The sequence below is a fragment of the Geotrypetes seraphini genome, chromosome 9, assembly GCF_902459505.1.
Source record: "Geotrypetes seraphini chromosome 9, aGeoSer1.1, whole genome shotgun sequence".
Taxonomy (NCBI): domain Eukaryota; kingdom Metazoa; phylum Chordata; class Amphibia; order Gymnophiona; family Dermophiidae; genus Geotrypetes; species Geotrypetes seraphini.
The window spans coordinates 98993923-99019327 of NC_047092.1; the positions used below are offsets into that span (position 1 = coordinate 98993923).

General features: G+C 42.6%; 1 protein-coding gene across 9 annotated transcripts in view; it reads left to right on the plus strand.

Moving 5' to 3' along the window:
* YEATS2 (YEATS domain containing 2) overlaps positions 1-25405 on the plus strand; it is a 1675245-nt gene that overhangs the window by 1408243 nt on the left and 241597 nt on the right. The gene's annotated exons all lie outside the window — the stretch shown is intronic.

Consider the following 25405-nt stretch of genomic DNA (forward strand, 5'->3'; position numbering starts at 1 on the left):
CAAATACCTAAATACTGTAACAGTTTGTCTTTCTTATACCGTGTTTCCCTGAAAATAAGACATACCCTGAAAATAAGCCCTAGCATGATTTTCGGGGTAGGTCCTAATATAAGCCCTACCCCAAAAATAAGCCCTAGTTGAATCAATCCCCGAAGCACCTCCCGAATGTCCATGACACTCCCTGATTCACTGGCAGCAATACTTCACCCCTACCCCCCATGTGCAGCATTTCTCCTCCCCTCTCACCCATCCCCTTGTGCAACATCTTTGCATCCCTCCTTCCCATCCTGCGCAGCAGAACCCTGCCGACCCTCCTACCACGAGGCCGACATACCTCCATTCCAAACAGCAGTGGCAGCAGCACTGAACAGGCTGCTTCGTGGCCTTCCTGACCAGGGCCTTCCTTGTGCCTTTGCATTACTGATGACATCCTCAGTGATGCGTCAGAGGGAAGTCCCTGTTGGGGAAGTCCCCGTTGGGGAAGGCCATGAAGCAGCCTATTCAGTACTGCTGCTGCTGTTTGGAACAGAGGTATGCCAACCTCGCGGTGGGAGGGTCAGCGGGATTCTGCTGCACAGGGGGATGGGAGGGAGAGATGGAAAGATGCTGCGCAGGGGCATGGGAGGGAGAGATGGAAAGATGCTGCGCAGGAGGATGGGTTGGCAAGGTTATTGGGGTTCTGCTGCATGGGGTGAATGGCTTCATATTATCAGTTCCACATAAATCTCAAGACTTTTTTTTATTTCAGAAATGTGATATCTCAAATTCAGTTTATTTAAGGATGATCTGTAATTTGTTTATTTGTTAACCATTTAAAGCTCTATTTTATAGGGAAGATGTGGCATACAAGAACGATGTTTAGATTAGATTAGAACTAACACAACATAATGAAATTGCTTTCGGGGTTCTGCTGCACGGGGGGATGGGAGGGAGGGATAAAAAGATGCTGCACAAGGGGATCGTTGACGACTCCCAGTCTGGATTCCGCACTAATTACAGTACGGAAACCATTCTAGCCTCACTAACCAATCACCTCCTCCAACTATTCTCACTGGGAAACAGCGCACTGTTACTCCAGTTTGACCTCAGCAGTGCCTTCGACCTAGTAGACCATGACATTCTGATTAGTTGCCTCGACTCCATTGGCATTTCAGGACAAGTACTAATCTGGTTCACAGGCTTCCTAAAAAACCGAACCTACCAAGTCCATAACGACGGAACCTTCTCCCATTCCTGGAGCAACCCCTGCGGAGTTCCCCAAGGCTCCCCCCTATCCCCGTCACTATTCAATATCTACATGGCATCACTGGGACACATGTTATCGAACCGTAACCTGAAATCCTATATTTTCGCAGATGACATTACAATCATCATACCCATCACCTCACTGTCACATGAGACAGAACAATACATCTCAACTGTCCTCACCATGGTAGAAAACTGGACCATACGCTTCAAACTGAAACTAAACCCAGAAAAAACCAAGTTCTTCCTTGCAAGTCCCAACCACAAACTAACGTCCACCACCCTGCAATTTAATGGTTTAACGTATCCAATCAACTCCACTATAAAAATCCTCGGAGTCATCTTGGACCGATGCCTCACTTTGGAAGATCACACTAATGCCCAGGTCAAAAAATGCTTTTCCACCCTTTGGAAACTCCGTTCCAACAAACATTTCTTCGATTTCCCCACCTTCAGTTTTCTGGTCCAATCCCTAATTCTAAACTCCCTGGATTACTGCAACATCATATACCTGGGCTCCTATAAGAAAACCATTAAACGACTAAGATTCATCCAGAACACTGCCGTCCGCCTCATCTATGGGCTCAAAAAGTCAGACCATATCAGCCCTTTCTATAGAAAACTTAATTGTCTATCGTTTGAAGCAAGGGTCATCTTCAAATTCGCCTGCCTCTGCTTCAAAACCCTAACTAGCTCAGCCCCGATATACCTGTCACGCCACTTCGCCTTCCCAGGCTCTAACCGTACACGCAATGCCCACCTGTTTGCCTACCCCTCCCCAAAAGGATGCATCTACAAAAGATTCTTCGACAAAACCCTCTCTTTCCAAGCTGGCAAATGGAATGACTGCTTATCCACCCTCATCTCTCTTGCCCCAACTTATCTATCCTTCAGGAAATCTCTCAAATCATACCTCTTTGATAAATTCCTCTAACCCCCGCCCTCCCAACCAAACTAATAATCCCAACCTCACCTCCCTCCCTACCCTTTCTCCCCTTCTTCCCTGGTTGTTTTTCCTTTCCCCTTTCTGCACCCCCCTTACAACAGTTATTGGATCATTTTGTAATTGCCACTGGTTTATACCATACACTTGATAACTAATTCTCTGTACCTTCATTGCATATGTACAGTTCTCATCTCCTTGTAAATTGCTCTGAACTGTTTTCTGACACTCTGTAACTTCGCTGTAAATGTACAGTCTCTTAACCTGTAAACCGCTCTGAACTGTTTTGTGGTATTGCGGTATACAAAAAATAAAGTTAGTTATTAGTTATTACACTGAAAAAAAATAAGACATTCCCCGAAATTAAGCCCTAGTGCGTTTTTTGGACCCAAAATTAATATGACAGTGTCTTATTTTTGGGGAAACACAATAGTAGTTTTAATAGATGTTGCTATTGATTCCCACTAACCACAAATCTGCAGATGAGTGTCACTTTAAGATCTTGAACTCCTCTCCTTCTGAAGTGGAAAACAGCTCCCTCTTAAGTTTTCCTGCTGTAAGTGAACTCAGAAGGTGTGTTCTGATCTGCCCTGCTTCTTTTTTTCGGGGGGGGGGGGGGGGGGGGAGGGTATTTCCTCTTTCCTTTGGTGCTTGGAGGTCCCCATCTTGGGCTTACTCTGCCAGAGAAAGAATGTAGGCCCATGTGGGTAGACTGCTGCTCCCAGGCCAATCTCTTCAGAGTACCTGTGGATCCAGCCTGCTTAGTGTTCCTTAGGAGCTCCATTCCCCTGGGAGCTGCTTGCCTGCTGATTTCATCTGAGACTTGATCGCATGTTTAAGAAGGAAGTGGATTATGTGGTCAGTGCCCTTTTTGACATCATCAGAGTTCTGAGTAAGGTTTCTGCCCGACGAATGCTCTGGGTCAGACAATAGGTGGGCGACTCAGCTTCCAAAGCCACTCTCAGCAGATTACTCTTCAAGGAGCAGATGCTTTTTGGCAAATGGATGGATGACCTCATGGCAAATGTGGTGGATCGCTATCCCAAATTCCCCCACTTTTGTATGGAGATGGTCCGTTCGTTTTAGTGGCAGTGGTCCCAGGAAAGTTCCTTGCCTCTCTGGATTTGACAGAGGTGTAGCTTCACATCCCCATCTTTCCAGATCACAAGAAATATCTAAGATTCCACAATCTGCAGCAACACTTCCAGTTTGTGGCACTCCCTTTTGGACTGACCACGGCTCCCAAACCTTTACCAAGGTGATGGTGATTCTAGCAGCCCACCTGTGCAGGATAGGATAGGTGTCCAGATGCATCCTTACCTAGACAACTGGCTGATCTGTAGAATGGCATACATGGTTCAGCAGGTGGTGAGCCACCTGCAGAGCCTGGGTTAGATAGTCAACTTTCGAAAGAGTCACCTTCAATCAATTCATGCTTAGAATATCTGGGAGCACGTTTCGACATGGCATAGGGCCATGTTTTTCTTCCCGAGCCATGCAAACAGAAGCTCAGGAAGCATATCATAGAGATCTTAGCACTTCTAAATTCCATGGCCTGGCATTACCTACAGATGCTAGGTTCGATGACGTCCTCCCTATACGTGGTTCCCTGGGTGAGAGCTCATATGCACCTGCTCTAGTACTCTTTTCTGACCTGGTGGTCTCCGCAGCGCCAATCCCTGCAGTTGCAGCTCCCCTGGAATGTAGAGGCAAAACACAGTTTTGTGTTTGTGGCTCCAGGGGGAGGCCTTGTCGAAGGGTATGTCTCTCAGAATCAACGCATGGGTGACACTCATGACTGATGACACCCTAAGTGGCTGGGGGGCTTACTGCTTTGGTCACCTCTTCCAGGGCAGGTGGACCCCATAAATCATCTGGAACTCAGAACCATTCGATTGGCCTTGCTAAAGTTTCAATCTTTCCTGACAAGCAAAGCAGTCAGGGTGTTTTCAGACAATGTCACCGCAGTGGCTTAGGTGAACAGACAAGGAGGCACTAGAAGCATTCCCCTTTGCCTGGAGGCACAGATGTTATTCCATTGGGTGGATCTTCATTTGCAAGCACTCAGCTGTCCACCTGGCAGGGGTAGAGAACGTCCAAACCAATTTATCAGCAGGTAGACTGGATATGAGGGAGTGGTCTCTGTCCCAGAGGGCATTTTTTTTGTTCAGAATTGGGGCAAACCAGACAAGGATCTAATGGCCACAGCCAAGAATGCAAAGACAATTTGTTTCTACAGTCAAAAAGCCGAGCAGGGGGAGTGCTGGTGAGCACTGACTGGGATGGTCGCATGGTGATTGAGCTCCAGCCCTAATCTTTTATAAATCAAGAAAAACATCACTAAATCAACTCTTTTGTGGTATCGACTACAATAGCAGTTAGCTAACTATGTCTACCTCTAAACCGGGTAAGCGCAAGAATGCTGAACCTGCATCGCCGCTGAAGGGCACTGAAGAAAAATTGGAGGAACCCTCTGCGGCATCCTTGATGGAGGAACTGCACTCAATCCGAGATCTGATCCTGGATACCAAACAGGACATAACTGAAATGAAAGTGGGCCTCACCACTCTTCGGGAAGAATTCACCAATGTGAAATCCAGAACAGACACCTTGGAGGCCAAAATACAAACATCGGAGGACTCCATTAAACTGTTCTTCAAACAGACAGCATGCATTACACAACTAGAATCGGCCCTCGAGGATGAGAAGAACAGGGCGAAACGCACCAGCTTCCGTTTGCTTGGATTACCGGAAGGTAGGGAGGCATGCGACCTAGCCGAATTTCTTGCTACACCATTACCGGAGCTTCTGAAAATTCCGTCTGAAGTGAAGCTAAAATTCGACACTGCATATCGAGTCCCACAGCATGTGGCTTGTCTGTCTAGATTTTCTAGACTGATTGTGATTACTCTCTTGCACCAGGCTCATGTCCAACTCATCCTCCAAAAGGCAAAAATGCATGCACCGATTATATTTGAGGGTATTAAACTGATTTTGGTGCCTGATCTGTCGAAAGAAACTGCCAAGAAAAGAAAGCAACTTCTAGCATATCGACCAAAGCTGTCTGCCATGGGTGCTAAACATGGCCTCCTCTACCCCGCACGAATGCGTGTTACATTTAATAACACTACTAAAGACTTTACTAACCCTGCTGCTTTGGCCGACTTCATAGAGAGTATCCAGCTGACTAATATTGATAAAACTTAACAAGTCTTATCTGAAGCCCGATTCCACCTGTTACATCGTGTTCCTGATGTCTGACTCAGTTTGGATTATAGGAAACATGGCGACGTGCATGCAGCCATTTGAACTGGGTACCTTACTTGTGCTTATATTCTGACTGTTTGATGTTTTTCCGGACCTTATTTTTACTATACAGCTAGTTCTCAGCTTCGACCATGCTCCCCGATTGCTGCTCGCCTTCCCACGGCGAACTGTTGGACCTATTGTTTTGTTCACGTTTTCTTATTTGCAGGTGTATTTCTCTATCAACTGATTGTTCTTCACAAATGTATTGTTCATTTTTCAAATCTTTACCACTCACACTGGTTATCTTTCCCACTGTTTTTCTTTCTGCTGTGTACCTACTTGTCTTGTTTCCCATTTTTTCTTTACTTTTTCATCTGATAACTGTTACCCTTGCTATGGTGTTTGCGCTGAGCTCTGGACTAAATTTCATAGGATATTATTTTTATTTTAGTATCCTATTGATCTTTTCAGTCGGCTGGTTTATGTATCTTTTTACCACTTTTTCCTTGCTGTTGATTCTTACTGATTTTCTGTCATCTCTCTTTCTAATTTGCTCTGGCTGCTTACAGGAACCATACACTGTCTGCAATGTTTTGGATATTTTTTCCCTTATTTTTCACCTCTCTTACAATCTTTCTGTTCCGCGTACTACTCCTTTTGCGCCAGCTCTCACTATCTCTACATCCCTTCTTCTTTGGACACTGATCTCTGCCTCTACTATGGATCTAGCTTCTCCTGCTTTTAATAATGTTCCATGCCATTACTTCTCTAATTGGTTCCTGTGGACTAACTGGTGTGATGGAACAGTTTATCACAAGCCTTATATACATGCTTCCTATACATTCTCTTTATGTACCTTATATTCTTCATTGCCTGATTTTATTTGGTATGAATCTTTATTAGGTAGTTTTGAATTATTAACCAACACATTTATATACCTACACCTATTAGCACTTAATATTTGTCAATACTGGTCTATTGGCAATGCTATATTTACCGCTGCATTAACTTTTGGTAGCTTTCTGGCTCTTCTCCTAAACAACATTGTTTGGCTAATACAATATGCCTTGTTGGCCCTCATTATACCCAGCTGTTATCGCTTGTACCCGAGTACATCACACGCCTGGTTATCAGATTCACTCAATGGATATGGTTTATCTTGGTCACTTTTCTGCTATGTCCGCCTGAACATACAACCTAGATGTTATTTCACTCTTTTTACTAGCTGGTTCAGGCAGAAAGCTCGTTTTCATTTATATTATAATATTCTGTTTATCATGCTATCATGCCTGATCTGTAATTGCTTACCTTACCCAGCTGTTTATTTATACCTGAGTACATCGCACTAATGTTATGCAATGACTATTACATGTTTCTCTCTGAATGTAAAAGGTTTTAATAACCCTATCAAACGTTGTAAGATACTTCGCTACACTGAACGATACAACCCAGACATTGTGCTTTATCAAGAAACTCACTTATCTGAGTTGGAATCTAAAAAGATCTCGCCCAAATGGGCCTACCCCCCTATATACTCACCAGCGTTAGGCAAAAAGAACGGCGTCCTATTATTGATCAGACGATGATCTGATATCAAAATTTTATCACACTCCACAGATGACAAAGGACGGTGGATTAAGCTGGAATTAGCTATTGGTGCATCTAAATTAAATATCATCAATATTTATGCCCCCAATGTGGATGACCCCACCTTTTTTCATACTATTACTGATTTGATAGCTGCTTCTGGTAATACGCCCTGCGTGCTAGGTGGTGACTTTAACCAAATATTGGATAAAGACTTGGATAGGAAATCTAATTCTGCTTATCGACCATCTAAAACTTGGGCTAGTATACAAGATTTAATGTGTCAAACGAAAATGTTAGATATATGGCGAATCCTGCATCCTGGAGACCGCACATACACCTTCTACTCTCCGCCACATGCATCTTACTCCAGAATTGATTTCTTTTTGACTAGCTACACTTTGTCTCAGCAAATTGTAGAAGCTCAAATAAATCCTATTTCAATTTCTGACCATGCTTCTATTTTACTACAAATTTGTGACATAGGCAATGACAATGCACCGGGACAATGGAGATTCAATTCATCGCTTTTATCTGATGATGAGTTTATTGTATCCATCAAGAAACATATAGCGGATTATTTTGAGCTGAATGTTGTATCGGATACTTCATGGCGACTCACTTGGGATGCCTTTAAGGCTTACATAAGAGGCATTATCATTTCTTATACAGCTACTAAACGTAAAGCTAAACGATCTGCTATCCAAGACTTGGAAATAAACATACGGAAAGCAGAACAACAACATTTAGTAGACTTATTGAATCCAGAGAAACAAGCTATACTTCATAAACTAAGATTTCAATACAATTTGTTACTGAGTACTGAGGCCTCCAAGGAGATCTTCACGAAGTCTGCTCACTATTATTCGAGTATGAATAAATGTGGACATCAGCTTGCTTCTTATTTAAAACTGCAGTCTGAAAAAACTACCATTCCGGCAATTTGTGCAACTACTGGCCATCTATTAACCAATACTATGGATATTTGCAAAGAATTTCATTCCTTCTATAAAGATTTGTATACTTCACAACGACCTGAACCAGAACTATTCTATTCTTTCCATTCTCAGTTACCTCATTCATCTCTGCAGGAAGATGATCAGGAGCTGCTTTCAGAAATAATTTATTCTACTCAGATCGAACAGGCACTGCAATCTATGGCCAAACATAAATCTCCGGGCCCTGATGGTCTGACAGTGGAATTCTACTGTGCCTTTAAAGATGACATTCTTCCCTTTATGTCTCACTACTTTGAACATTTAGTTGATGTGGGAACAGCATCTGGGTCGTTTACTGAAGCAGTTACTATAGTCTTACCGAAACCAGATGAAGATCTACTTCAAATCCAAAACTATAGACCATTATCGCTGATTAATGTTGATGCGAAGATATACGCAAAATTGTTGGCGAATAGATTATCTGTGGTGTTGCCTAAAATCATCCCACCAGACCAGAATGGTTTTATGAAAAACAGACTTTCTAGTGATAACACGAGATTATTTGCTCATATGCTTCTGCAAGCTCCAAAGTCTCCGAACCCAATGGTGGCTATTGCTCTAGATGCAGAAAAGTCATTTGATCGTGTGTAGTAGACCTATCTGTTTAGAGTGATGCAATGGTTTGGTTTCCCTGAGTCCTTTATACGAAAGGTAACTGTATTGTATTCCAACCCTAGCACTAAAATTAGGATAAATGATACCTTTTCTGAAGCGTTTCAACCAACAAGAGGTATACGTCGGGGTTGTCTTCTATCTCCGCTTCTTTTCAACATGGCCTTAGAACCCTTAATAGCTATAAGATCTACCAACAGCATTGTCGGATTGCAAATTGATGACTTGGACATTAAACTGTCAGCGTATGCGGATGACGTTATGATCTATTCCACTCTTGATTCCATTCCGTCCATTCTTCAATCTCAGGATATAAACTGAATTCTACAAAGACGGAAGTTATGCCACTGAATGGCAATCCATGTGGTGATCTTATAATCCATCATGGCCTTAAATACTCTGCTTCTAAACTAAAGTATTTGGGAGTTTATTTTGGACCGACCATTGAAGAAACGTTATTATACAATGAAGATCTAATACTGTCGATAATTAAGGACATTACATCAAAATGGTCCCCTTTGAAACTTAGTTGGTGGGGTCGACTGGACTCTATTAAAATGGTCTTGGCTCCTAAAATTACGTATATTCTTTCTATGTTACCTTTTTTGTTTCCAGTTAAATCATATTCTAAAATGGAAGCTCTCTTAACAGATTTTTTGTGGAATCATAAATCGCCTCGCATTGCGATAAAGAAACTGAAATGTTTCAAACAACATGGGGGAGTGAATTTCCCCAGTTTATATGGTTATCATATTGCCTTTTTAGGTCGACAAGGATCCAAGTGGCTGCTGGAACAACTGCATCCCGATACACCTATTTGGCTGAAACTGGAACATAGACTGTACCAGAAAACCTTCTTGAGGTTTTCCCCCTTTATAACGTCCTCTAATATTATGAGGATCAATCCAATTTTGCAAACTACCATAGAGGCGTTACGAGAATTGGATTCGGTGGCACCTATTACATGGCACTCGTCCACTCTTTCTCCCATTTGGCTCAATCCACGTATCAAGATTCAAGGACAATACATTGAATGGAAGTCCTGGATTAAAGCTGGTATTTGGTCACTTTCTCAATTAATGGTAGATGGGAAATTATCTACTTTTGCAGCCATAGCTGAAACATATAAATTGCCATCGTCTCAATTCTTTGCATGGTTTCAATTGCATCATTGCCTACAGGCTTTTCTAAATAAAGTAGCCTTAACACATGAAGAACCCTCTTTTTTAACCTGGTGTGCGGTTTTCAGCTTGCAGAAAGGTGAAACTTCAAGATGGTATAAATTGTTAAAGACTACCAAATTTCAACCTCTGTGTGCTTTATATGATATTTGGGCTAGAGACCTATCCTTACCACTCTCTTCCATGTCGTGGGAACTGATATGGCTAACCTCCTTTGGGTCGTCAAGGGCGGCAACAATTAAACAATTAGTACTTTACTTGCACTGTATAAATTGCCTAAATTATCTTCTGCTGACTCTAACCTTTGTTGGTCTTGTGCTTCACAAATTGGCACGCTTGATCACATGTTCTTTAATTGCAGTTTATTACAACCTTATTGGTCTAATATATGGTCTATCATTTGTGATATTCTACCTATAACTGATAATATTTCTTATGCCATCATCATTACTGGTGGTGCAGCATTGACATGTATGCTTAATAGAGGTGAACTTAAATTATTGCAATGTATGTTGCTGGTTGCTATAAAATCCATATTGTCTCATTGGAAAGATTTTTCAGCACTAACTGTAAATGAGTGGTGGAACACAATATGTTTATATGCTAAATACGAGAAGTCCTTAGCAGAAAATAACAGACCATCGCACTCCTCTTTTACTTCAGTGTAGTCTCATGTTATATCTTATTCTGATAATTCTTGATTGATTATTTTATTGGAATCTCTAGATCATTATCCTCATTGACTGCTGTTTATATTCTGGATCTTGCTTGCATACTTATTGCTGTTTATAGTACACTTGTTGATGGAAAACGTGATTTTTTACTGCAGTATTCTGTTTTCTTTTGTTTCTGTTGTTGAAACTTTAATAAAAAATAATTGAACTTAAAAAAAAAAAGCCGAACAGGGCTAGATGCCCTAGTTTCAGCCCTGGCCCACAGAGCAGCTTCTCTATATTTTCCCACTGTGGGCCATGATGGGTCAGATCATCTGCAGAATAGCAAACCATCAGGGCCTGGTGATTATCCCAGGACAAGCAGGCAGCATATTCTCACATGTGGGTGACGTCATCCACAGAACCCCAGTACTGACAGCTGCAAAAGTGCATCGTCAGTTTAAGAACTTTAGAAAGTTTGCGACTGACTGCACCACACATGCGTGAGTGCTTTACCACCCGACATAGGTATGCGGCTCCTCAGTTCTTAGTTTTCCGCGGACCTATGCTTTCAAACGTTCTTCGTGCTTTCTTTCTTCTTTTAATTTTCTTTATCCCTTGGTTTCTTTAAAAAAAACTTCTCGGGAGTTAATTTTTTTTCCATTCGTTGCTGTTTGGCAGTTTGACCGGTGGGGCCTTCTTTCACGCCTCAGCCATTGAGTTCAATTTGCCTGGTGTGGTATTCCCGTCAATGTTCCGCCTGGTAACTGGTTTTAAAAAGTGCGGCTAATGCAATAGGACCATTTCCATCACAGACCCCCACAACTGGTGTTTACAGTACCTTTCCTTTTTAAAAAAAAATTATTTATTCATTTTTAAAACTTTCAATAAGTGCAATATAAAATAAAATCATTTTACACTTTAACATCACTTAATATCCCATCAGAATCTGATTCACATCAAATATCCCCCCTTTATACCCAACAATTGAACTTAAATATAAGAAAACATAAAGTATCCCTTCCCCACCCTGGATGTGTATGAACAAAGGGAAAAAACAATATTTATTCTGTACAATATTTTGTTAATGGCTCCCAAACATCCTTAAATTTCCTAAAATGCTCCTGCTGTATGGCTATTACCCGCTCCATTTTAGAGATGAGGCACAACAAATTCCACCAAAAATTATAGCTCGGGGGAGGGGCACTAGAGAGCCCGAACAAGATGGAGGCTTAGGTCCCAAGCTCCCGCAAGCGAACCCGATACACAGTGCATATCACTAATTTTACCTGCTCCTACAATGCTCCTTTTGCTACGAGACGATGCCTCAACCTAAGCAGGGGAAAATTGAGGCTGCTTTCGCCGACACTTCGGGTGTAAAAAGACCGAAACAGGACCCACCGACGCCTACAAAGGGGGAAGCGGCCCGACCACGTGGCGATCCTGACTTGACAATATCGGAGCAATTACAACTAATTTCCAACATGATGTCAGAGAGTAAAGATGATATTAAAGACATCAAACACGAAATTATTAACTTAACTGAAAAGTTCTCGGCGATGGATGCCAGACTACTCGCTCTGGAACGCAAACATCAGGTAGTCGATGAGCTTGCCACTAATCAGAAGATGGATCGCCGAGCCCTGCATGCGCTAGAGAGTCTTCTGGAGGACCTTGGTAATCGTGGCAGGAGACAGAACCTTCGCGTCAACGGATTACATGAAGGAGCAGAAGGGTCGGATGCCTGCAAGTTTTTTGAGGACTGGCTCCCCAAGGTGTTATCCCTCAAGATTGATCATGCACTAGAGGTGGAACGAGCCCATAGAGTGCCGACCAAGGCGCCTTCAGGCTCCCAACGTGCACGCCCGATGGTATTGAAGCTACTGCGCTTTCCCCATGTTGCTATGATACTGGATAAAATGAGATTTCTGAAAAAAGTTGAATGGCAAGGGCAGTCGATTTATATATCTGCAGATTACACAAAAGATACAGCAAAGAAGCGCCGCAAATTTCTTGCCCTGCGCCCCCGACTGCGTGCACTAGAGGCCCGTTTCGGTCTCTTGGCTCCTGCACGCTTTAAGATCACATATCAAAATAGAACCAAAACTTACACAGATCCTAATGAAGTGGATAAGTTTTTGAAAGAGCAAGAGGACCTTGTGCGTATGGATACCTGATATTCTGTATTATCTTTATTCATATTTGTATATGCCATGATTTCAAATACTGTTGTGTGTGCAGGTGGTTACATAATTGTTTCTGCTATTTCTGTTCCACTGTGGTGGCTATAGGTGCTGTGTTTTCACCATTAACGTTTACTGTTTGAATCATCCTTATACAAGGGGATCGCTGGGGGGGTGAGAGGACTCTGAGCCCTCTGTGTTATTGCTGTGTCTCCTCCCCTCCGCAGGCCTTCGGGTCGCCTTTTGGGCGGGTTGGTTACAAGGCATTTGTCTTGTGGGTGGATGGGAGTTGTTATGTTTGGCGGGGGGTGGGGGGATGTATGAATGTGGGTATGTATGGGGTTTTTCTTTTTAGGTTTAGCTCAAGGCAGCGGATTACAAGTCTGAGATTTGCTTGGCATGTGATTTTTAGCACTGATGCTGTACTGTTATTGATACTGACTCTGATGCCACTCAATCCTGATGGGAGTATGTAAGGTTTTATCTCTGAATATCAGAAGCTTACATCATCCTATCAAGAGGAAAAAAATGTTGCTATTTTGTAAACATCACTCTGCACAGGTAGTTTTTTTGCAAGAAACCAAGCTGAATGTAATTGAATCTGCCAAACTGAAGAGGGATTGGGTCTCACATTGTTTCTTTTCACCAGCTGTTTCCACTAAGGGAGGGGTTGCTATTTTACTATCCAAACATCTTCAATACACTATAATTGGCTCTTCCCATGATTCTCAAGGTAGATGGGTATCAGTCACCCTTGATATAGTCTCCAGCAGGTATACATTCCTCTCGTTATATGGACCCAATACTGCAGATCCAAAGTTCTTTCATGAGATCTCTAAGGAGCTGGCTTCCCTTTCTACTGACTATATCATTGTGGGTGGAGACTGGAATTTGGTTTTGGATTCACACTTAGACCGTAAATCTCATTCCTCTTATCGCATACCTTTGACCCATTCGCTCTTGAGGAATATAATTCAGTCCTATGACCTTGCTGATGTTTGGCGTCTCTTTCACCCCAAAGACCAAGAATATACCTTTTGGTCAGCGCCCCATGCGTCTGCTATGCGACTGGATTACTTCCTTCTGTCTAATTCGCTCATACACTCTGTTCACTCTTCATCTATACTCTCCTGCCCTCTTTCGGATCATTATGCCATATCGATATTCTATGCTCTCTCGACCCCCTCACCCTCTACACCTTCATGGCGTTTGAATGTTGCTCTTTTGACGGATCATGAATTCCTATCCCAGGTGGAATTATGGACAACTGAATATTTCCTGTACAACGATACACCGCTTGTTTCTTATCAGATGGTCTGGGATGCCTATAAGGCGTACCTGAGAGGTCGCATCATAGCCTATTCAGCTCATCTTGCCAAATCCCGTAAAAAATCTCTGCTTGATCTTGATACTCAAATAAAATCCTTGGAGGTTCGATACCATATCTCATCGGCTGCCTCAGATTTAATACAAATACGTAAGCTGAAATTTCAATACAATACCATTCTATCTGAGCAAGCTGGTGTACTGTTGTTACATGAAGGTGCTCTATACTATGAACATCGAAACAAAGCGGGTACTCTATTAGCTAATTACCTTAAACAAAAGAAAAGAGCTCGCCATATTGTTGCCCTTAAACAGGGGAGCTCTCTCATTACAGACCCTATGGCCATTACTGATCAATTTTGCTCCTTTTATGAGAAATTATATACCTCGGGAGTTACTCCCTCTGAGAATGACTTTTCTGAATTCTTCCGAGACATGATGCCTCCTTCACTTCCATCTAAACTTCATGAGGAGCTCAATCAACCCTTATCTCCATCAGATGTCAGTGCGGCCATTGGTGGATTACGGACAGGTAAGGCCCCGGGAGGTGATGGTCTCCCTCTAGGTTTTTATAAAACTTTTCAGGCCACAATGATACCATTACTCACTCGGCTTTACACTGACTTTATGGAGCGGGGCTCGAGTGGAGGAACTTTTGCTGAAGCGGATATAGTGGTTTTTCCCAAGCCCGGACGTGATCCCTTGCTCCCTAAAAATTATAGACCAATTTCGCTACTCAATTATGATTGTAAAATCTATGCTAAAATACTTGCAGATAGGCTCACTAAAGTTCTTCCTTTGCTTATACATCCTACTCAATGTGGATTTGTCAAGGGCCGACTTACAGCTGATAATTCTAGAGTTTTCTGTCATGTTTTACAGGCTGCCCGCCATGTCTCCATCCCTCAATGTGTGATGTCATTAGATGCCGAAAAGGCTTTTGATTATGTAGAATGGAAATATCTGTTTCATACCTTACAATGGTTCCAATTGGGTGATGTTTTCATTAATATGGTGCGCCTATTGTACTCTCAACCTAGGGCCAGATTGAATGTGGATGGTCACTTTTCCTCATATTTTTCTCTATCCAGGGGGACTCGTCAGGAGTGTCCCCTATCGCCTCTCCTGTTCAATCTGGCCCTGGAGCCCTTATTGCGACGATTGGACACCTCAGCTGATAGTCAGGGTATAATGGTAGGCCCCAGAGAGGTACATCTGTCCACTTTTGCGGATGATGTGCTTCTCTACGTATCCAATCCGGAAACCACTCTACCGGCTGTGCTTGCACTTCTCTCTGGATTTGAAACTTTATCGGGATATTCCATCAACTGGGATAAGACTGAGGTACTCCTTCTAAACTCGCATTGTACTCGGGCAATGATATCCCCTTTTGGCCTTACGTGGTGTCCCCATGATCTTAAATACCTGGGCATTCGTTTCTGTAACACCTGGAAGGACACGATAGATCTGAATGTTACAAATCTCTTGACCAAGATCCAAACGCTGTGTAATCAATGGTCCCCCTTGCACTTGACATGGTGGGGTAGGTTAGAGTCCATACTCATGATGATGACTCCCCAAATATTATATGTATTACAAATGCTCCCTCTTCCGTTTCCCCCTACTTTCTTTAAAAAACTTGATAGAATTCTTGTACAATTTCTGTGGAAAGGGAAGCCACCTCACATTGCACTATCTACCCTTAAAAATCCTTGGCACATGGGAGGAGTTAATTTCCCCCATTTCTCTCTATACGCCTCTGCGGCGCTAATACGTGGCATTAGTAAATGGTTTTTGCCCCCAGACAGTCCGGATCTACCTTATTGGGGTGAACTTGAGAGAGACCTGGTGAATCCCTATTCTCTAGACAAAATTTGTTTTTCTTTGGGGACTCCATGTTTCCGGGATTGGGTGACTCTTTCTATATTACAGAAAGCACTTTTGAATCTTGGACGAGAATTGCGCTGTCCCCTTTATTTTTCTTTTTACTCACCTGTTTGGGGTAATCCCCAGATCACCGTGGGTTCACGTATGATATCCTGGTCTGTTTGGATTGAATGTGGGATTTGGTACCTGCGTGACCTATTTAAGCGGGGTACCCTGATGTCGTTTGCACAGTTGCAGTACACTTATGGGCTGCCTCCCACTCAAGCCTATAGATATATACAACTCAGACATAGTATACTTGCTACTTTTGGGACTAATTTGAGTCGTCTCCATCGTACTCCTACATCCCCTATTGTCCCTCTGTTGTCAACATGGAGTAACAAACCACATGTCATGTCTGTGATATATGATGTAATCCGGACTTCAGGTCCACTCACGATGTTACCTGTTCAATGATTGTGGGAACGAGATCTCTCTCGTTCAGTTTCTGAGAGTCAATGGAATCAGATATGGCGACGTTCTAATAGACCCTTGCACTCGGCCTCTCTTAGACAGTCTCTGTTTTTTGTTCTTCACAAATCATTATGGACTCCAATCAAACAACAGAGAGCTGTATCTACTTCATCTAGCGAGTGCTGGAGATGTCATTTGTCTGCTGGAACTTTACAACACATGCTTTTTGACTGTTCTTTTGTGTTTGGCTTTTGGACGGATGTCAGGGATATTATGAGCCATATTATTCCTTCTCCTGCAGTGTTGACTTATGACCTGATAATATTACGATCCTCAGCACTTGAACCTCCACTCCCTCGACATATGAAGACCCTGTTTGACATACTCTGTGGCTTGGCCATCAAGATTGTGCTACTTAATTGGAAGACGCAAAGACCAGTTTCTATTCATCAATGGTGGTCTATGGTTCTCTCTGCGTATAAATATGAGTCCAGAGTGGCCGAGTGCAGAGGCTTTCAATCTTCTTTTCGTAATATCTGGTCTCCATTGATTTCTTACTGTGAGTGTACCTCGTGAGTTATTCTTCTGTGTTGTATTTTATTTTATTTTATTTTACTTTAACTTTATACAGTACTGTATTGCTAGTGCTTTTGATAATATTACCGACAGTTTATGCTATGCTACTGTACCTCAGTAAGATTGTCACCACTACTTTATCTTAGTGGATTATTTACTTCACCGTCATGAGCTGTTTTGTTATTGTTTTCTGTGTTTCTTTCTTAATAAAAATTGATTGACTTTAAAAAAAAAAATTATAGCTCAGCTGATCCCAGTTTTTCCAATTTTTCATAATATGCTGTATGGCAGGGATGCCCAATACGTCGATCGCGATCGACCAGTAGCTCAGGAAGGCAACATGAGTCTATCGCGGAGCCCATCCCGGGCTCCATGATAGACTCGTGTTGCTGTCTTGATTTACGGGCCGATCAGCTTCCTCTCCAGTGTTCTCCCTAGGGCCTTTTAGCTGGGCGGTCCGCCCAGCTGTCATCTGCCGCTGCTGAACATTAAAAAAAACGGCTTGGAGATTTCAGCCCGTAGCGAACTTATGCTCCGGGATCTAACGTGTGCGTGCCGACTTCTCTTCTCTTCCCTCCGAAACCGGAAGTTATGTCCGGGAGGGGGGAGAAGGGAAGCTGGCACGCACATGTTGAGAGCCCTGAAGCAAGCGTTCGCTACGGGCTAAAGCGGGAGACAGGTTAATGAAGCATTTGTTCTTCTTCCTGCCGGGTCCTGCCTACTTTCTGTTTCCGCGAAGGCAGGACCCGGCAGCATTTCCCCCAATAGGTCTATCACGATGCTGGTCGGCCAAAGCATGGAGAGCTTGGGGCGGCGGTGGCTTTCGGGCCTGTTATTGGTGGTGGTTTGGGTCCTGGTCCCCGATGGCAATTTGGGTCCTGGTCCCCGATGGCAGTGTCTTGGGGGAGGGCAGGGAAAAAAAAAGAAAAAGGGCAGGCAGGGAGACAGAAGGAAAGTAGAGAAACAGAAAAAAAAGAAAGGGAGACAGAGAGAAAGAAAGGGCAGGGAGAGAGGAAGGAAAAGTTGGGGGAGGGAATGAGGTCTGGAGGAGAGGAAGCATACAGGCTAAAAGAAGGGAAGAAAGATTGGATGCACAGTCAGAAGAAGAAAGTGCAACCAGAGACTCATGAAATCACCAGACAAGGTAGGAAAAATGATTTTATTTTAAATTTAGTGATCAAAATGTCTGAATTTATATCTGCTGTCTATATTTTACACTAAGGTTCCCTTTTACTAAACCACAATAGAGGTTTTTAGCGCAGGGAGCCTATGAGTGTCGAGAGCAGCGCTGGGCATTCAGCGCAGCTCCCTGCACTAAAAACTGCTATCGTGGTTTAGTAAAAAGGGAGGGGGGTATATTTGTCTATTTTTGTATGGTTGTTACTGAGGTGATAGTGCATAGAGTCATCTGCTTTGACCTCTTTGAAAAACCCTGGAATAGGAATGATAATTAACATTTTCTATGCGTACAGTGTGCTTTGTGTTTTTTTTATTTTTATTTTATTGTTGGTAAATCATTTTGACTTGGTCATTTAAAAAGTAGCTCGCAAGCCCAAAAAGTGTGGGCACCCCTGCTGTATGGCAACCCCTGTCATAATGAGCAAAAGTTTATTATTATTAGAAGATATTTGGCTCTTAGCATTCATTGATGTACCAAATAATACAGTATCATACGATAGTGCCACCGGATTTTCTAGTAAATTATTTACTTGACCCCAAATGGACTTCAAAAAGCTAAGTATCGATGGACAATAGAATAATAAATGATCTAATGTCCCAGCTTCAAGATGGCAATGCCAGCATCTATTACACTTAGAGCTTACGTCCCAGGTTCAAGATGGCAGTGTCAGCATCTATTAGACTTGGAACTTTCTAATTTTTGTAAACAAACAGGGGTCCAAAATGCTATATGTAACAGAAAAAACCAAGTTTGTCTCATAGATGCTGACACTGTACACCTCATCCTCCAAGCCCAAATTTGTGGCCATTGAGACGCAGTAATCTGATGCTTTATCTCAATGCTCCAAATGTCCTGAAGACTAGTTTTTGGTTTCTTATTTAAAAATCCAGATATTAATTTATACCACTGAGCGGCCTGATATCCCAGGAAGTCTGCCTGAAAACATAAGACCGGCAAGCTATATTGATTTTCAAGATTTTTCCATTCAGGGAACCCCTCCTGAATAGCCTGCTTCAATTGCAACCATCTAAAACTTTGTGATTTATGAAGAAAAAATTTATGTTGCAATTGTGAAAAGTCAAGCAGTTTACTACCTGAAATAACATCATCCAAAGTGCATATACCTGCCTTCATCCAATGCTTCCAGATGACCTTAAATCCGCCAATTTGAATCTTGGAGTTCAGCCATAGGGACTGACAGATTGATTTATGAATTGGAATTGGTGTTAAATTATTTACATATTTTGGTGTCTGCCAGGTATCTACTATGTAATATAGTAAGTGAATGCAGTTTACAGAATTATATGGCGCAGGACCTGCTTACATTGGAAAGTTGGTCCTCAACCTGGCAGCTAGGCTTCAATGCTAAGAAATGTAAGGTCATGCACCTCGGAAGCGGAAATCCATGCAGGATGTACTTCTTGAATGGAGAAACTTTAACTAGGACTTCAGCAGAACGAGATTTAGGAGTAATCATCAGTTCAGACATGAAAACTGCCAATCAAGTGGAGAAGGCAGGCAGATATTGGGTTGTATCAATAGAAGTTTCGTCAGCCGAAAGCCTGAAGTCATAATGCCGTTGTACAGGGCCATGGTAAGACCTCATCTGGAGTACTGTGTGCAATTCTGGAGGCCACATTACAGTAAAGATGTGCGCAGAATTGAATCAGTTCAGCGGACGGCCACCAGGATGATCTCGGGGCTCAAGGGTCTCTCGTATGAAGAGAGACTGAACAAATTGCAGCTCTACACTCTCGAATGTAGGGAGAGGGGAGACATGATCGAAACATTTAAGTACCTCACGAGACGTGTCGAAGTGGAAGATGATATTTTCTTTCTCAAGGGACCCTCGGCCACAAGAGGGCACCCGCTCAAACTCAGGGACGGAAAAATTTCATGGCGACACCAAAAAGTATTTCTTCTCAGAGAGAGTGGTTGATCATTGGAACAAGCTTCCAATGCAGGTGATCGAGGCAGACAGCGTGCCAGACTTTAAGAATAAATGGGATACCCATGTGGGATCCCTACGAGGGTCAAGATATGGAAATTGGACAGAGCTTAGACAGGGGGTGGATAAGCAGAGTGGGCAGACTTGATGGGCTGTAGCCCTTTTCTGCCGTCATCTTCTATGTTTCTATGTTACTAAAATTCTATTGTCCTAATATAACCTAGGTAACTTGATACTTAGAACATGACTTAACCTCAAAGGAGACATGAGTTGCCATTCCAACCACAACCAATCCGGAAGATTCTCTATGAGCTCCGGGAGGACCCAATACATACCTTGACGCATTATATAGGCTTGATGGTACCCCAAATACCTTTCCTATATTGAATTATTTTTATATTACCCAGAAAAAAAGTAGGAGCTGGCTCCAGTGGATTTTGACATTACAGGTTTCCTGGAAGATTCCCAGGATGTTATCCAGACCAGGTCTACCCTTTTGTTGACTTGCTTGAGCAAATTAGATAAAAATCTGATTCTTAAATTGTATTTAGGAACAAATCTACCAAATTCTGTGGAGATTCAGTATTAATCTTTCCTGATGTGGATGGAACTACTCAATTGAGAAGAAAGGAATTTATTCTGTTAAAATCTAGAGTTTTGGCTCTTGAAACCATGTTATTCCTAAAATTTCTATGTAAGTGTATAATCAAGTTACAAGAAAAGGAATTTATATTTTGGGATCCCGTCCAGCTACAACAATTTCTAACTATGAAGGAAAGTAAGAAAAAATTATTCTTAGCTTGAATTTACTTACCCCCTCTTCTACAAAGCTGCGCTAGCAGCTGCCGCGCTGCAACAGCTCCAAAGATCTTTAAATCTCTATGGGTTTTGAGGCTGTTACTGCACGGCAGCCGCTAGCAAGGTTTGTAGAAGAGGGGGTTAATTTGAGTAACTTGGTTTGATTGAAGATGAGTGATTAAACTGCACCAGAACAAGTTAAGCTCAGCATTTGAAGTTGTAGTTTTATTTTTCATTCATTATTTTTTTCTTCATTGAATTTTGAATCTTGAGCTTTATGTATTGTGAAACTTGTTTGGAATTTAAGGCAAATTCACCAATTATTTGGGCTAGATAGAAATTATTGTTTGTAATTTCCTTTCTTGTTTATAGATCTATTCTTAATTGTTCTTTTGAGAAATGTATGATTTAAATGTGAAAAAAAAGGACAAAGCAGCTTCAATTCAATTTGTTTGGTTATTGGAAGCCAGTGTATTTCAAATAGTACTGGCGTAATATAGTCAGTACTGGTGCTGCCCGATTCAAGAAAAAAATTTTTGATTTGAATCAGCCTATTGAATCGATTTTCCTTCCCAATTGGGTGTTTTTTTTTCAAACATCCTAATGGTTTTATTTTATAGCCACCCCCTTTGTCTTCTCCTAACCACACTGGCACTGTGGTATAAACAAACAAAAAGTACTTTTCCTCTCTCTGTTAAAACCTAGCTCACGTTTGCGGTCTAACACCAGCTCTGGCAGGATACACATTTCAAATCTGACATATTGTAATCACAAAACAGAAAATAAAATTATTTTTTCTACCTTTTGTTTTCTGGTCATTATTCAAATCTTGTTGGTCCCTATCTCGGGTTGTCTTCTGATAACTTGGTTGCCAGGGTCTCCTTCTTTCTCCGTGCTAACCATCCATCTTCTATCACTGTCCTCCCCCTTCCCTCTCCCAGAGGTCTGGCATTTTTCCTTTTTTTCGTCTCCATCCACAGATCCACCTTTTCTCAACTACCCTTCATCCAGCATCTTTCCCTCCTTCCCCACCACCCCAGGGGCCACCATATATCTCCCTTTCTTTTCCAACTACCCTCCTATTCAGTATCTCTATCCCCTCTCCACACCATCCCTTGTGTTCAACTTTTCTCCCTTTCTGTTCCTTCCCTCCCTAAATCCCATTGTCCACCATCTCTCTCCCCTCCTCTGTTTTTAGACCCATTATTTCTCCCCCCCCAAAGTCCGGCATATGCACATCTCTTTGAACCCCCCATTCCTCCCTCCCTCCATGTACTTCTACAGCAAGGCCCCCCTCCCCTGAAGGTCTGTCCTTCCCTGAAGGCCTGCACCCTACCCCTGAAGGCCTGCCTGTCCCCCCTGAAGGCCTGCACCCCACCCCTGAAGGCCTGTGCCACCGTCCCTGAAGGCCTATCCCCCCCTTGAAAGGTCTGCACCCCCCCCCGTAGCTCTGTCCCCCCCCCCAAAGGCCTGCATCCCACCCCTGAAGGCCTGCCTGTTCCCCCTGAAGGCCTGTACCACCACCCCTGAAGCACTGCGCACCCCCCCTCCCCCTGGAAGGCCTGCAAATTCCCCCTGGCCTCCCGCGTACCATTTACCTAATAGTAGCAGCCTGCAGAGAAGATCGTGGTGCTAGCGATTTTTGCAAGCTGCCATAGGTCTTTGGGGCTGTTTCCTCAGCCGCAGTCCTGCCTCTCCTCTGACATCAGAGGCAGGATCACGGCAGAGGAAACAGCTCCGAAGACCTATGGCAGCTTGCAAAGATCGCTAGCAATGGCGATCTTCTCTGCAGCTGATGATATTAGGTAAATGGTACATGGGAGGCCAGAGCGGAAGCTGGACACCAGCAGGAGGTCACAGGAGAAGCCGGACACCAGCGGGAGGCCAGAGGGGAAGCCGGACACCAGCACTTCCCAACTGACCCTCCGTGCTTGCCCTCTTAAAGCAGATGCAGCAGCGGCCGGCCAGCAAGAGGCAGCACTGCCGCTCCTGCTTTAGGGGGTGAGGGGGGGAAGGTCAGTTACTGAATCGGAAGGCCAATTTTTTTGTTGTTTTAAATCAATTCAAATCGATTCACCCGAAGTGAATCGGGCAGCACTAGTCAGTACTATGAACTCTTGTTAGAAGCATGGCCACAGTGTTTTGGATTTGCTGTAGGTGGGAGATGTTGGCTATGCTTGACCTTAAAAATAATGTGTTACAGTAATCTAGCCAACTAGTAATAAAAGCATAAATTAGTTTGTTAGATTATTTGCAGTCAGCACAGGTTTTAATTGCCGCAATAGCACATTTTTACTACATTGCTTATTTAAAGTCTGAAGCTTAGATCAGAGTTTCAGGGTACTCCCAGTGTCAGGATTTCAAATTTAAGTTGGATGGGTTTGCCAGCAAGTTCTGGAAGTATACATAAGGCATATTGGTTGTGTGATAGCCACAAAGCTGTGGATATGTCAGCGTTTACAATTAGATTGTTGTCTGATAGCCAGATGTTAAGATCCTTCAATTTTCTATTGAGTTCAGAAATTACTTCTTCTTGGTTGTTACCCACAAATATTAACAGCTTGGGAGTTTGTGGCACAGTGGTTAGAGCTACAGTTACAGTACCCTGAGGTTGTGAGTTTGAATCCCTTGTGACCTGCCGGGACAGATAGGGAAATACGATAAAGTAAATGAATGTAAAACCATTTAGGATATAACTGGTGTATAAATAAAAAAAATAAAAATGTAGAATTTGGTGTTCTAGGACTCTAATAACTTCGCTAAAGGGACCAGATTTGACATGTCCTTTTTAAATTCGCATGCTTCTGCTACAAATCGGTAAATGGTGCTTCACCAACCTACATCAATCCTCACTTTAACCTCTATCACACAAACAAGAAATCCCGTACAATTCAACCTTTCGCCTTCCCATCGCTAAAACTCTGTCATTTTAAAAGATTCATAGACAAAACCTTTGCCTACCAAGCAGCCAAGCTCAACCCATGGCTGGCCCAAATGATACTCGAGGCCCCCTCCTACCTCGACTTCAGAAAATCACTCAAAACTTACCTATTCAGCAAACAGTACCCCTAACGGCCCCACCCACTCACTTTAACCCTTCGCCCCCCTTCTTCCCCCCTCCTCTTCTCCCCCCTCATAATTAGCTTCTCTCTTCACTTTCTTCCACAAGCTCCCGCCATCCTCTGTCAATTTCGGTTATATTTGTTACATATTTGATAAATTGTTGTAAATCTGCTTGTAAACGTAGATCCTAACCTAACTGTTGTAAACTGCCTAGAACTCGCCGGGTATGGCGGTATATAAGAATAAAATTATTATTATTATTATTATATCTCTTTCTGACCTTTTAGTGTTCCAGTGAACAGAAAAGGAACGATTAGTGAAGTAAGAGAAAAACCATTATAAGACGGTAGAATACAAACCAAACACCTTAAGTCTTTGTAGGAGTTTTGGATGTGAGACTGTATGAAAAGCTGTGGTCAAATTGGAAGCATCAAAACCCAATTCAGCTTTGTATAGGATTTAGAAAAAGGGATTCTGTATTATGGTGACTTCTGATTCTGGATTGCTGAGAGTGGAAAATTTTATTATCTTCCAGGTATTCAGTGAGCTGCCCCAAGACAGTTTTTTCTAAAGTCTCTGCCAATAAACACAGATTAGAGATGGGACGGAAATTGTCCTAATCTCCTTCAGTGATTTTACCTTTTTTGATGATAGGAGTTGCAGCAGCTTCCTTTGTGCAATCAGGGACTGTCCCTGTAAGCAGAGATTGATTATATGGCTGATGATGGGAGCAATTTCTTTACTATGGGACTGAAGAATTTTAAATGGAACTTTGTCAAGATGAGCAGCTGAGGAATTTAGAGATTTTATTATTTCTTCCACCTTTAGGGAAGTGACTATTTGAAATTGTTCCCATTTCTGGTTTCTTTTTAAGTCATTCGTGTGATCAAGAATGGATATCTCCTCTGTGGGGTTGTAGCCTGCTACTGTTTTAGGGGGGCACACTGAACAGATTGGTCACCTTGCTATCGAAATATGTCTAGAAGCCTTTAGCAGTCAAAGCTTCATTCATACTGGATAACTTGTTGCTTGGAACATTGATCAAATTGTTGACAATTTTTGATATCTGATATCTAATATCTCAGTGAACATAAGAACATAAGCAATGCCTCTGCTGAGTCAGTCCTGAGGTCCATCGTGCCCAGCAGTCCGCTCACGCAGCGGCCCAACAGCTCTAAAACGATGTTGTGTGGTATAAAGTAAGCCTGATGAGATAAAATTAATAAGTTGTTGAATTACAGACAATTCTAAATGTTTTGCAAACCAAGGCATGCTTGCAATTGGCCTGTAATTTTCATGTATGGCAAGATCAGCACCCAGGGATTTCAGTATTGGAGTCAACCTTCATATAGATCAGCATTCATAAAATTCATAATCTAAAAAAGTAAATTTAACATTCTTGTACAATCCCTCTGGAGGCTAAACACGAGGGTCTTGCATCCTTTCCAGCCTTGGCTGCAGGGCTCAAAATTAAATTTTGTCTCCTCCCTCTGAGGATACCTCCCTGGATACTTCCCATGATT